The sequence below is a fragment of the Puma concolor genome, chromosome A1 (assembly GCF_028749965.1).
Source record: "Puma concolor isolate L17-30 chromosome A1, mPumCon1.1.hap2, whole genome shotgun sequence".
Lineage (NCBI taxonomy): Eukaryota > Metazoa > Chordata > Mammalia > Carnivora > Felidae > Puma > Puma concolor.
This window is the reverse complement of record NC_141667.1, coordinates 93,974,617-93,990,069: the sequence shown is the minus strand read 5'-3', so window position 1 is coordinate 93,990,069 and position 15,453 is coordinate 93,974,617. Positions and strand designations below refer to the sequence as shown.

The window sequence follows — 15,453 nt, the reverse complement described above, 5'->3', positions numbered from 1 at the left end:
TATCTCTATCTCTATCTATATGCCCTGAGAGTTTATTTCTTTTTCCCTAAACTTTTTATTAATTTAGCAAATAGTTAATGAACAATAGTCATATGACAAATGATATTACAGATCAGTGGTTTCACAGTGTGGAATGATGACCCCCTAGGACAGTCCCCAAGCTCATCTCTTCTTCAGTTCCATACCTGTGTGAAGCCAGTCTCTTCATATATTTCACTTAGAATAACATGTCACATCTGATTAAATGTGGAAACTTATGAGAATCCAACTCTTTTCATTCAGGCCAGCCATGAAACAGATTTTACAAAGTATAAACATAGCCCTCACAAGATTTTTTGTTGAAATATAATGATCTTTCATAAAGAATATCATATTCATGTTGACATATACTAGGTTTATTTTTTTTAATGAATTAATAAAGATTTAAAAATGTCCCGGGTTTTTAATTTTGAATATGATAAATATAATACATATAAACAAAAGCTCTTGAGATTCTCAAGAACTTTCAAAAGTGAAAAAGTTTTTTTTTTTTTACACTTTTACAAGTATAAAAGTTTTTGTTCCTGAGAGCAAAACGTTTTAGAGTTTTGTTGTAGACATTGAGGATGCCAAGACAGACACAGTCCAAACCTTCAGGAAACTGACAGCCTGACAGAAGGGAGTTTTTGAGTTTATGGTATAAAAGTAAGCATTGTACCGTTAAGAGTGAAATTGTTTTGTTTGTCTATTTATCATTGGGTTTTTATTCTCTCCACCATTGGCCTGATTTACTGGTATTGAAAATGCATTAGGTCTTTATACCCTTATGTCTCCAGACAATACATACAAAAACCCAGTGTACATTAAACTCTTACTGGTTTGTACTCAGCTTCTGAATTTATTCATTAGCTCATAAACCTCTGGCTTCATAGAATTCAAAGGTATTGTATTATCTCTTTTATTTATCATTATTATTATTATTATTATTATTATTATTATTATTATTGAGAGAGAGAGAGAGCATGGGCCAGGGAGGGGGCAGAAGGAGAGGGAGAGAGAACTTAAGCAGGCTCCACAGTCAATGTGGAGCCCAATGTGGACTTGATTTCACAACTGTGAGATCACCGCCTAAGCTGAAATCAAAGAGTCAGACGCTTAAGCAACTGAGCCACCCATGTATTATCTCTTTTAAATAACGAACCAAAAATATTTCCAATTTGCAAATATTAGAGTAGCCAGACTATTCCTATGTATCATTATAGGAAAAAATAAAATTACAAGCAGTTTGAAGTATTCAAGCTCTGTACTTCATTCAGTCACTCTGTAGGCAAATGAGCAATGAGTATCAGTTGTGTGCTAGACAGAAACTAGATGTTGGGGATTCAGGAGAGTAGAAAACAGACAGCCTCTGTCTTCATGGAACTTTTGGTTCAGTTGTTTTGTCTGATGAAGATTTCAGGGTCTGGGGGAAGAATGAAATGTACTGGTTTTATGTTAGAGAGCTGCACCTTAGTTCTTTTCATTCTGCGTGTGAAGCATATACAAGGTTTTGAGGTTACTAACGTTTTCTGATTACATGATATTGCTTGAACAGGTTTCCAGTACACATGGTACAGAGATGAAAGAAGTTTAGATCTGAATCAAGACTAAATATGTTATTCAGGATTTTTAATAAAGGCAATGTGTTTGCTTCTACCAATTATATGCAATTCATGTTTTCCTTTTCTATATTTTGATAATCATGTTAGTACTTATTTTGTATATTTTCACTACTTTAAAAGTTGATATAAAACCATATCAGCTTCTTTGAATTGTCTGCTAATTTTATTACTTTGGACCTTAAGGCTCAACTGGTCCTAAGAAGAAATGGAAAACATATGTTAGATGTCAGGAAGAATTTTAAAGATTGAAGAAAATTTAGTGTAACACTTATCAATCATGTGTTGAGTGGTTGATACCCTGCTCTACAATTCCTCTTGCTCTGCCCAAGTAAAGCAGAGAGAAAAAGTATATATTTTGTTATTTAATTTTATTTTTTTATACATTTGGGTTTTTCTTCCATTTTGAATACAGAAGACAAATTTTATGGCTCTTAAAGTTTCAAGTGCTCGTTCTTTCCCATTTTTTTAATCAAAAACAGTAGAAAGCTTCAATGAAACAAAAAAAAACAAAAAACAAGCTATTAACTGTAAAGAAAACTTAAAATAACTCATTCTCAAATAGTGATGATTAACCCTTATTTTATGTTTTTAAATTAAAACTACTACCTAAGTTAAAATTACCACTTCATAATGCTGTCTTATTCACTCATAAGGAGCTAGGTTATTATACTTTTTAACCATGAACACAACTTAAATATGATACACAAGTAACATATTCTGACTTTCTAATATTGCCATGCTGGTGAAGTGGGATTAGAGACCCCATCCATTAGTTCTAAACATACCTCTCTAACACAGATCAAACGTAGATCTCAGATTGCACATAAAATACCCTAAAACCACTCCCACTTAGGATATAACTTAAAAATTTTGAGTATAATTCTAAAGATTCCAATCTAGAACCTTAAGGCTGGTGTTATCCCCTCACTCTGTCCTTGCATTCACAAGATTAATTGTGTATACTCCTGTTTCTCAGTAGATTATAAGCCCCTTCAGGCAGTGAACCAAGCATGGGCTTTGCAACAAAATATTGGTTGTGCTGCTCTGGAAAAATAATTATATAAGTCTGTGTCTGAGTTGTTTTCATCTGTAAGAAGGGTAAATTAATATCTACCTTGTAGGGTTTGTGTAAGATGTAAATAAGAGGTCACATATAAAAAATTTATCACAATTCTTATATATTTTGTATCTCTCTCTTCTCTCATACCTTGCCACTATACCAATGACAATATCACAATAAATGCTTAAATAAATTTAAAAGTTACCATGATTTTGTGTTATGGATTAGTATTAGTATAGATTAGTATATACATAGATTAGCATACATTAGTATTTAGTTTTTTTAAGAGTACAGAGTAACCCATGGTATTTAGAAATACAGTAAAAATTTTATAATGTGAAATACTTATAAATACATCAATTTAAAAAATAATTTTCTCGGGGCGCCTGGGTGGCTCAGTCGGTTAAGCGTCCGACTTCAGCTCAGGTCACGATCTCGCGGTCCGTGAGTTCGAGCCCCGCGTCGGGCTCTGGGCTGATGGCTCAGAGCCTGGAGCCTGCTTCCAATTCTGTGTCTCCCTCTCTCTCTGCCCCTCCCCTGTTCATGCTCTGTCTCTCTCTCTCTCAAAAATAAATACAGGTTAAACAAAAAATTAAAAAAAAATAATTTTCTCATTCATCAACATCCTGCATTTTTTAACCTTACTTTTTTCATGAATTAAAAATTTTTTTTTAATGTGTATTCATTTTTGAGAGATAGAGAGACAGAGCTCAAGCAGGGTGAGGCAGAAAGAGGGAGAGAGACAGAATCCGAAGCAGGCTCTGGGCTCTGAGCTGTCAGCACAGAGCCCGACACGGGGCTTCAACTCATGAACCATGAGTCACCCAGGTGCCCCCCCTTTTTTCATGAATTTTAATTGCTAATACCTAATAAATGTGTAAATAATTTATTGCTAACTCATATTTATGTTTTGAAAGTAGTGCATAGTTAAAAGCATAATAAAATTATAGATAGTGGGAAAGTTTACAGATCATCTGGTTTGATCCTTTCATTTTGCAAATAGAAAACTAAGTTCCAGAAAGAGGAAATGACTTGCATAAACTCCAGTAGACATAATAAAATTTTAAATTAAGTCGGAGTACCTATGATCATCCCTTCCTCCACTTTGTTTTTGAAATGCAGACCAGGAGAAACCAAGGGAAGTCAAGGAATAAATGTGGAACATGCCCAGTGGGAATATTTGAAAGGAGTAGAGGCCCTAGAATTTTTCAAAGAGGGTTTAGGACACAAGAAGTTTAGAATTAGGGGCCACTTTCTTTTCAGCCCTCAGTAGTAAATACCCACATCTGGATTAACTAATGTACATGTGAAGTTGTCAGAGAAAAAGGTGTTTAGAAAGTTATGAAATTGTAATTTAGCTGTGTTTGATACCAATTGCATTATTTTTCAACTGAGAGAAGTAAATCAATTTGTAAATAAACTTTTAAAATTTATGGGCACATTATGAATATTAAATACATAATAAGTCTACAGAAGTCTACAAAAGAAGACTTTGTAGTAAAGTTATTTGTACCAATAAAAATACTAAATAGTAAAATACACAATACAGTTTTTATCAGAAAATGTGAGTGAGAGGTACTATGGAAATGTTTACCATCTTCTACAAGATAATATTAAAGTATACTGTTTATGTTATACTAAAGATGGAAAAGTGAAGTCAAGCCTCATATATTTGCTTTTTTTTTTTTTTTAATTTTAAATGGTTATTTATTTTTGAGAGAGAGAGTGCAAAGGTAGGGGCAGAGAGAGAGGGAGACACAGAATCCGAAGCAGGCTCCAGGCTCCGAGCTGTGAGCACAGAGCCTGATGTGGGGCTTGAACTCACAAACCATGAGATCATGACCTGAGCCAAAGCCAGACACTTAACTGACTGAGCCACCGAGGCACCCTATTTGCTTTTGATTAAAAAAAAAAAAATTACATATATATATATATATATATATATATATATATATATATATATAAAATTTCAGGAATAAGATAATACTAAATAGTGAAACCACATAAAGATGACTCAAGTCTGTTCAATTTCTTCATTCTGACCCTCTCTTAGCTCCTTTCTAGATAGAAACACAGCAGGTTTTTCTTCAGACGGGTATAAAGAACCAGGCAAAGCAAAGGTGACTTCTCAGTGTCTGGTCTCTAAAACACCATTTAATGAGTGAATAGCAGCATGATTAGTGAACAGCTAGATAACTTTCACACAGGAAAAGTTAGCATATTAATTTGTCAATAAATGTAAAACCTATAATGAAGATAATTTCTCAACAGATTATCTAATGTTATCACTGTATCAAAGTAAAAATCCATCCTTATGTGAAAATAATTATTTAGCCATATAAGAAAATATCAACTATTAAAAAATAGTAAACTATAATGGCATTTGTAATGGTCACAGCTTTTATAATTAAGTATTGTGGTATGTTTTGAAAGTTCTAAAAAAAAAATGTGTCACTCCCAATATCTTCAAAATATTTTGTAACCCAAGACAAATGTAATTTTCTAAGTCCTTGAGTTTACTCTAAAAAATAATAATACCGTGTCAAGTGGGAGCTATGTACTATGGAATCATTAACCAAATTCTGTCACATAATGCAAAAACTCTGTTGCACAGAGGTACAGAAAATTTAAGTAACTGATCCAAGGTCACACAGTGAGTGATTTTAAACAATTATTTTGTGGATCATTGAATAACACATTCTCCATTTTTCATAAAAGAGTGAGAGACTGTCTTTTCATGCATGAGTAATTCCAATTGCTAAATTTAGCCATAAAACCAGTTTAATTATTATTATCATCCTATTACTGTTACTGTTATTGTTACTAAATTAAACTGTTGGTTCTGCATCAACCAGTCACTATAGGTAATGCAGTTGTTTGACCAATGGTGTTTTCTTGCACTTTACTCTGCTAACTTAAGTATTGCCTGCTTACAAACCTTACTACATGGTAAAAGTACATGAAATATTTGGTTGTACATCTCCTTAAGTGTATGTTCTACGGACATTCAATAGAGGTAACTCCTACATGACCAGTATCAAAAGTTTTCAGAAGTCTGAATAGTTAATGAATTTTATATGTAAACAAAGTTATTCTACCATATTGTTTTTCTTTGTATTCTTAGCCATGTTTAATTAGAAAAAAGTTAAACTGAGAATGAATGTATTGTATAATTTTTTATACTTCTCAGTGAAGAAAAATTGCACAGAAAGTTTGAGTTTATAGTTTACATTACCATAGCATTTTAACCATTACATAGCATTACATTTACCTGGGAAGTTTGACTTCATTACTTGTTTTCAGTGCTAAGAATATGCTGGCTTTCAGTTGTTTTTGTAAGTCCCTCCTGATTTTATCTCCTCTGTATTCTCTGCGGTAGCCTCTGAGTGGTTTATATTCATTGTATGACTATTACATGATTTTACATTGACAATAGAAATACACAGTAGATACTGTTTGTTGAGAAGAAAAGAATTCTGTTGCTTTCCCTCATTCATTCATTCATTCACCCTTCCTTCATTTTACAGAGCACTAGGGACATACTACTGAGAGAGGCCCTGATCTCAAAAAGCTTAGTCTATATGAGAGAAGACAAGCGTTAATTATATCATTAAATCAATATATAATGCAAACTTTTGAAGTATTTCAGGATTTAGGGGAAACATGGCAAGGGGAGCTTGTGGCTTGAGGAATCATTTGAGCTGTAATCTGAAGGATAAAGAGGAATGCAATGGTGGAGTAGAGAGCAGAGTGCTTAAAATCCAGAGGTAACAGCCTGTGAGCATGACCCAGGTGTAATGCATAAGCGATGGCGTGGAGGGAGCCAGAAGGGAGGAAGTGTGATGAGACAGGACTGCTCAGAGGCCACACCAAGCTGGCTGCGAGCTTCTTAATAAAAATTCATCCTTTCCTTGTATACATATTAGCATTTTTGTTTCTCATATCACAGGAGACTTTTCTTCTGTTTTCCCTACTTTTTAATACTGGTTTTAAACTCATGCTCATAAGAGTTATAAAGTACCATATTGACTAGAAAACTCTGATATTTTCATCCTTATTACATCTTCTTAGATATGATCACTTAAAATTATCTAAAGCTATTGTACTTAATTTCTTTTTCTTCTTTTTTAACGCTACTTTCAAACTGCTTAATGTTGTACAATTTTGGATTCCCAATGACAACTTTCATTCTCTTGAAACACAGGAAACTAGAAAATTGAAAACATACCGAAACTTATGTAGAGTGCTCCCAGGGATAATAGCTTAAATTGGCATGTGTTAGCAGTCCTGACTGAGGTGCAGGATTGTACTGCTATTTTGCCTTTTTATGGTAAATATTAATACTTTTTTTCAGGAATATTTTTAGATCTTTGAAGAGTTCCTACTTCTAGTAAAACTCTGAAATCCTTGAATGTGTTATATATTGATAAATATTCATTAAAAAAATTTTAGTGTGACTAATCCACACAATATGATTATTCTTGGGGTACATTCATCCTGTTCTGTCAACTAGCATCAACACTTAAGAGTTATTATTCAACATAACCATATGCTGTACATTCCTTGCTATTTACTATCTTACATCAGTTGAAATTGTGATTTATAGAGTTGCTTGGTGTGACTTTTTAATCCTGTGTATTAAAATGAACCAGCTGTAAAAGACCACAGAAATTATAAAATTACTTTCATATTTATATACTTTATTAATATCAGGTAAAATAGTGTAAACAAAAATATTGTGAAATTACTCTGTAAATATATAAGGGCACGATATGTATCTAAAATGAAATGTCACCGTGTTCAGGCTTTATTAGGTACTGAGCTTAAATTTTTAATGAGGTCATGCTTTATAATACAACATAATAAACAAGGAAGAATGTTTCATTTAAAATTCTTTAAAATTTAGGAGCTCTTAATTCTTCCAACATCCTAAAAGAGTGAATGTAATTAAAGTCTTTTAATAGCATTCTGTTGGTATGCCTTGAAGTCACTGATGACCAGGTAGACTTGTGGGATGACCTTAACAAATTGATTAAGTATTTCATTCATTATTTACTTATTTGGCAACATTGAGTCAGTGTATCAGTCTTACTGAAATTAGCAACAAGTGAATTAAATCAATCAACGAACAAAATTGTCAGATTAGATTATTTAATTAATACTTTAATGCTTGTCACATCTTGAGCTGTTTCAACCTCTTTTTTCCCCAATTCTGCTTAACCTTTTTCTAGGTGTTCTCTTTCTTAACTCTATAGATTTTCTTTCTTGAAAGCAAACTGGTTTTAAAAGATAATGAAGTTAGAATCTGAACAAGGGACCTAGAAATGAAAACTTTGCCTAAGAATCAAGGCTCTAACCCTAAGGAGAGGTGACCGGGAAGAACCAGACCCATATGCAACCAAGTGAGGATTATGCTGGATATGCAACCAAGGATACACCGTACAGACCTTCTGGTAACAATACCAGAACTGGAATAAAAAGTTCTTATTGTTCTTATCAGAAGCAACTGCTAAATTAACTTTGAACTCTTTAAGCGGTCCTTAACTAGAAAAAGAATATTAGTCCCTGTGGTCACAGAGCTAAATGTATGGATCAGATAGAACAAAAAGCCTCTATCTCTGAGATTTGGTGGGAAGAAATTCAAGATGTGTATTGAATTTAGTTGATGATGAGTCCATAATTTATTCTTTACAGTAACATTAACAGACTTCATTCTGTAGAATATCTAAAGGAGATCTTAACAGGTAATCTGTAAGAGGTTCCAGATTCAAATAAGTTTTTTAAATGGCTGTCTGCCACAGCTTCCACACTTCCATGTGATCCAACCCATAGAACTTGGAGATACATTTTTTAAAGGCTCTGAGAAACCCATAGTAAATAATTCATTTGATGTTGTAGTCACCTTTGAAATGTACTTAAGCATAGCACCCTTAAGCAATCTACCTCTCCCCTCCCCAAAATGGTTTAGAAACAGTTAACAGTCCAAGGAATAATATTTTGCAGGGCCCTAGTTTGGGTTATGAACTCTCAAAATTCCCCCAAATCAATGATTTTAGAAATATAAGAACCTTAAACCATAATTATAGAATGTTAGCCATTGAGTGTATCTCAAGAAAAAAATAGTGGGGGACTTCACAGGAAAATTGGTGCATATGTGAGACTTTCTTCTGCCACTCCCCACAATCCTCCTACCTTGGAAACATACTGCTTGTCCAACATATGGACCTGCTGGGAGCAGCAGGATCATTTTCTAAGAGATTTCTAGTGATTAGAACACATTTTTATATCCGTAAAAGGAGCAGTTCAACATTATCTCACCTGCAGGGTAAAAGCATTAAAATAATTTGGTCCAAAAATACAAATAAATATTTGTGTAGTCCTTAGATACTTATATATAGTCTTTGTTTCTACATGCTGACAAGTAAAAATATATAGGTTCACACATGTCATGCAAGGGTCAGATATGCTTTAGGCTTCTATGTGATGAGTATCTTGTGAAAACAAAGGGTTCTAACATGTTCCAAACAACCTTAAAAATATTACTAAATTATAACTTTTCACAGATGTTGCTCCTTGGACTGTAGTGAAAAATTTTAACTGTGTGTTCTGAATCAACCTGTAGTGGTCCCACTAAGTAATTGTGTAGCTGTAATAATTTAGATTAGTGGTAGGTGGTAGATCAGCAAACACCCTCTTCAGATTAAGTTTATGGTTTAATTGGCCAAGGTTATACAATCTTATTAAAGTCTACATAGCTACAGGGACCAGCAAAAGATGCAGCATATTTTAGCACAGTATTTTCATACCTCGTTGAGTGGGTTTAGGTGCTAACACAGCCACCACTGAGATAGTTCATCTAACTCATGGTCTTTCTGGACCCAGGAAAGCTCAGTTCTTTCCTTTTTAATTCTAGAATCTTACAGCATCATCCTGGATGAAATTGCACAATACATGCACTTTTGTTTAGAGTAATGGTTGCATACGTCAGTCTTCCTTACTTACTAAAGTGAAGTTATGTCTTTCAAAGCTTTTCAGGGTCCTAGAGAGCCCAGTTCTGCATAGTGACCTAGTTGTGGTCAAACAGAGTTTGAAATAAAATATTTACTATAAGTGAGATTCTTCTTATGGTGGAGTTTTGAAGAAACTTGTTTGCCTTCTGATACATTTCTTTCTATGTTTCTTGTCAGTGTCATGGGTTATTAAAAAATAATAAAACCTAATAGTAAGGAGGGGAAGAGCCCAGTGTTGATCCATTTATTTATGAATAAACTTTTTTTAGGAGTATTTTTAAGTTCACAGCAAAATTGAGCAGGAAGTACAAAGAGTTCCTGTGTATCCCTGGTCCCCACACATGTACAGTCTCCTCCACCATCAACATCCCCCAACAGAGCGATACATTTGTTAAACTGATAAACTTACACTGACACACCTTTCTCACTCAGAGTCCGTAGTTTGCATTAGAGATCTTTCTTACTGTTTGTTATACATTCTATAAGATTTGGATATATATATATATATCCAAATTATATATATATTATATATATATATATATATATATAATTATATATATATATAATTACAAGTATACACTATTGTAGTACTTAGTAGTTTCACTACCTTAAAAATCCTATGTACTTCACCAGTTCATCTTTCCTTCCTCATAGTTTTGCCTTTTCTAGAATATTATATAGTTGGAATCAGACGGTATGTAGCCTTTTCAGATTGGTTTCTTTCACTTCACAATATGCATTTAAGGTGCCTCTATGTGTTTTCATGACTCGATAGCTGATTTATTTCTAGCATTGAATAATATTTCATTGTCTGGATGTGCCACAGTTTATCCACTTACTGACTAAAGGAATCCATTTATTTTTCAGTAATACCATGATGCTCTATATTTGCAGATCTCTTCTGTACTTTATTTGCAAAACAAGGCTCCTACCATTTATGATGTAGCCTGCTATTTTTAAATTTAACTATAAACATTTTCTATTCCATTGCATAAATGTACCATAATTTCTTTAACCAATTCCCATACTGTACATTTAGGCCTTATCCACATTTGTGTTATTACAAAAAGTTCCATATATACTTGTACATAAATTTGCATATAGGACTGATTATTATTTTAGAGTGAATTCCCAAAAGTGAAGTTAGTAGGTCAGAGGGCATATGTACTTGTTAGTCCTTTTGTTATGTTTTGCCAGAATTCCTCCAGAAGGCTTTAACAGTCTGTACCCTCACAAGCAGTGTTTGCCTTTTGTTCTCCAGTTCATTTTGATCATTGCCAGATCATTTTAATTATTTAATCAATGATGACTACCTCATTGCTTAATTTTTGTATTTAACCGTTAGAGAAGTCTGGAGTTTTTCTGGTATTTACCAATTATTCGCATTTTATCTTTTGTCTACTATGTGTTCGTAACCTAAGCTGATTTTCAGTGGAGGTCTTTGTCTCCGATTGTTTTATGAGAACTTCTTATATCTAAATATATTAATCTTTGTTTTTCCCAGCCAATCATTTGCCCTTTAATTTTTGTTAATGACATTTGTATTTGCATAAGTTATTAGATCAATCCATACATAATAATGATAATATTTAATATTAATTGAATATTTATGATGTCCTAGGTCCTGTACTAAATTCTTCATATGCATTATCTCATTTAACTATGCCCATTTCATAGATCAGGAAGCTCAGACCTAGACAGATTAGATAACTTGCCCCAAAAATTTGATTTTGAATCTCGAATCATCTTATTCCAAAGAAAATTCCTTTAAGCTACTTTATTTTCCTGCTCAAAAATAATAACTAATATGTATCTGATTACTATATACCAGGTGATGAGTTAAACACTTAAATTCCATACTTAATTCTCACGACAACTCTGAATTAGGGCTCTATTTATAACCGTATTTATGAAAAGTTAAATTAAGATGAGTTTCAGTGAGATTTAACTGCTTGTTCAAAATTTCTACAGTAACATAGTAGAAATAAAACTAAGCTCCGTGAGGGCAAAGATTGGGTTAATAAGACCTCCTGCTTGCCTTTCAATATGAATATCAAGGTCACATGAGATCATGTTTATGAAAATACTGTCTAGGTTGGATACTCTAGGAATATGATGCACCATTATTTTTAAAGCACTATTATCCCTGGGTTTTCAGCTAAATCTTGGAAATCTATTCCTGGCAAGGAAACTGTGTTTATGCACTTTTCAAACCTGGAGTGTTTGCTTTTCTCGTAACTCTTATGGAATTGAGGATTAACCATAACTCTCTATGTGTTAGCCTAGCAAATTTTCCTCCTTCATTTGGCAATCAAGAAGATAATGTTGCAGGAAAATAATACAATTGGAAGACCATGTTCCATGTTTTAAAAACACTTTGATTGATTTCAGATGCATATATATGCATTTGTATTCTATCTTAGATTATTAATCATTTAAGATTTAATTTTCCACTTAACTCAAGTTATTTACTTATTTTTTGTTACTGTTTGATCATTTCCATCTGCCAATTAAAATATGGTAGTTGGCCATGTTACTTTTTCAGAAAGGATCTGCTTTCATGTTTGTATCTTAACTCTTAACAATTCCTGAGAACTTATTGCTGTTTTTTCTAGTGTAAACCTCAATGTATATGAAATTTGTGTGTGTGTGTGTGTATGTGTGTGTGTGTTTGATTTTTCTTGCGAATATAATTCATCAGATTCAAATTTCTAGTTCATGAAGAATTTTGGTAAATGAACTTTAAAAGTTCCTTAGTGTCAAATTAGAGACATAAACTGAATGTGCAATTGCTATATATTTACTTTGGTCATTGTGAGCAAACCTCATTTTTTTTTATACAAGTTTTAATTTTATCATAATGTTTATCTTAGTTGCAAAAGTAAACACAGTGGTGGTTTTAAAGCAAGATAGGTTTTTATTAGCTTCACTCTGTGTTTACCTAACTGTTCAGGCTGCGGCTCTCACTTTCCTTGCCGCATGTTTTGATTAATGACCCTCTGGACTTGTTCCAGAATATACTGATTATGGTCAGTGCACTTCAAACATGATTTATTAATTGTGTTTGCAGCTCAAAATAATTATGTAAAGATTGATCATAGGTATTATTATAGGTTTGCCAATAAAATCAGCAGTTATATTTTAAGATAAAGTTTCCCTGAGTGGATTTTTGTAACTGTACAGAAAGGACAAAATGTTAATATTAAAAATATATATATTCAGTATTAACCATGGCCTTATGCCCTTTTAAAGCATATTGATTAAATGTATCAGAGATTTAGTCTTCTAAGTGCATGTATTTCGAGTTCTGTTTTAACGTAATTTCAAAATAATATGTTTCATTGGAGATTACATAGATGTTTATGTAAAGTATTTCCTTGTTTATAACTAACCCTGGGAACAACCTTTCCTACTATTCCCTTTGGCTATTATATGCATTTAGACTTCAAATTACTGACAGACTTGAGTTTCTGTTTAAAATAATTTTTAATTGGAAGTTGTTATAATCTTTCTGTGTTTTAGGTAAAGGGAATTTATCATATACTTCATATATATTATGCTCACATTCGAAAGACTTTTTTACATCAAATTTCTCTAAATTTGGCATGAACATAGTTATTGTTTCAGGCATTTTAAGTGCTCTATCAACATGGAATAATGTGTAAATATTCATTATACTGGCCAGAGGAGTTATTAATCAAAAGAATTGACTCCCTGTTCCTAATTTATTGTTCAATATTGAAAGAAAAATAGGTACATGTATTCTTTATTATTTGGTGTACCATATTCAAAATATATACACTTTAACAGTGAAATTCTATAACTTGAATCATTTACTATGATATGTAACTAAATGTTAAAAAGGTATTTGGCTTGTATTAAAACATCATGAAATGATATAAAATGTTTCATCACAATAGAACTGAACGTTTCACGTTCAAAGCTTATCTGAAACTACAAGCTAATTATGTCAAAACAAGAAGATGTAAACTCTGCAAGTAACTGAGATGATAGCAAGTGGAAGAAGAAAATAAAATATGAGGATAAAGAACAACAAACAAAAACTGAAATAAAGGAATTAAAAATATATCATAGTTCATAAATATTATTCAGGGATTTTGCTTGTTATTGGTAAATCATTACTAAAGGACAAAGAGCACCGAAATGCTTTGTTTAAACATCATTGTTAAAAATATTTTTAGTAAAATTTTAGGACATATACTTTGTTTAGTTAAAAATCTTATAATAATTTCATTTCTAAACAGTTCCTAAAAAATAATAATTTCTCTAGAGCAAACTTACATGTTATTTTTTTAAATATTATTTTTATAATAAATGAGGATAAATTATGTGTATTGAATAAGGCCGTGTTATCATTACCAGCATTATTGAGTGCTTTATCCTGCACGTACCACTTCTAGAAATTCAGAATAAAGAGGCTGGTGCAGGCTATGTCTGCAAAAATCTTTGTATATGATATAAAACAATGAAGGAAGATTAATCAGTAGCACACATTTATCTTTTGTGACAAACTGTCTTTAATATGTATATGACTAAAATGTGCCAAATTCCATAATAGATACAAGAATTATGAAATTTCAGAGGAGGGAGAGTTGATAATCACATCTGCAGGCTGTAAAATAGGGAGATGTGATAAAGTCGGAGAAGACAGACTAGAAGGTATTACTCAGTTTGGCTTTGTAGAGGAATGGATATTTCTAGAGAGATAAACTGAAGAAAGATATTGCAGAGATGAATATTGAAGCCAGCCTCCTCATTCCTATTCTGTTTGTGTGTGTGTATGTATATACGTATGTATATATGTATATACGTATACGTATATATACGCGTATATGTATATATGTGTGTATTTACACACACACATATACACACACATATTCACACAGACATATATGTATATATATATACATATATATAAATATTTTTTTTAATTTAAATTTTTGTTAGCATACAGTACAATATTAGTTTCAGGAGTAGAATTCAGTGATTTATCACTTACATAAAACACCCAGTGCTCATCACAACATCTGCCCTCCTTAATACCCATCATGAATCTAGTGCATCTCCCACCCACCTCCCTCCATTAACCCTCAGTTTGTTCTCTATCGTTAAGAGTCTCTTGTAGCTTGTTTCCCTCTCTCCACTTCCCATAAGTTCACCTGTTTTGTTTCTTAAATACTCCACATATAAGTGAAATCATATGGTATTAGTGTTTCTCTGGCTTATTTTGTTTAGCATACTTTCTAGCTCTATCCACATCATTGCAAATGGCAAGATTTCTTTCTTCTGATGGCTGAGTAATATTCCATTGTGTATATATATTACATCTTCTTCATCCATTCATCAGTCGATGGACATTGGGGGGCGCCTCTCCATAGTTTGGCTATTGTTGATAATGTTGCTCATACCCTTCAAATCTGTGTTTTTGTATCCTTTGGGTAAATACCTAATAGTGCAATCTGGGTCATAGGATAGTTTTAGTTTTAGTTTCTTGAGGACACTCCATAGTGTTCTCAAGAATGGCTGCACCAGTTTGCATTCCCACCAACAGTACAAGGTGGTTCCCCTTTCCCCTGCATCCTTGTTAACACCTTTTGTTTTTTGTGGTGTTAATTTTGGCCATTCTGACAGGCATGAGATGATATCTGATTGTCATTTTAATTTGTATTTCCCTTATGATGAGTGATGTTGAGCATCTTTTCATATGTCTGTTAGCCATCTG

The 15,453-nt window shown here is 32.7% G+C and overlaps 1 protein-coding gene across 5 annotated transcripts in view; it reads left to right on the top strand.

The window, feature by feature from the left end:
- The window catches only part of XRCC4 (X-ray repair cross complementing 4), a 304,053-nt gene that overhangs the window by 137,962 nt on the left and 150,638 nt on the right, over nucleotides 1-15,453 (top strand). The gene's annotated exons all lie outside the window — the stretch shown is intronic.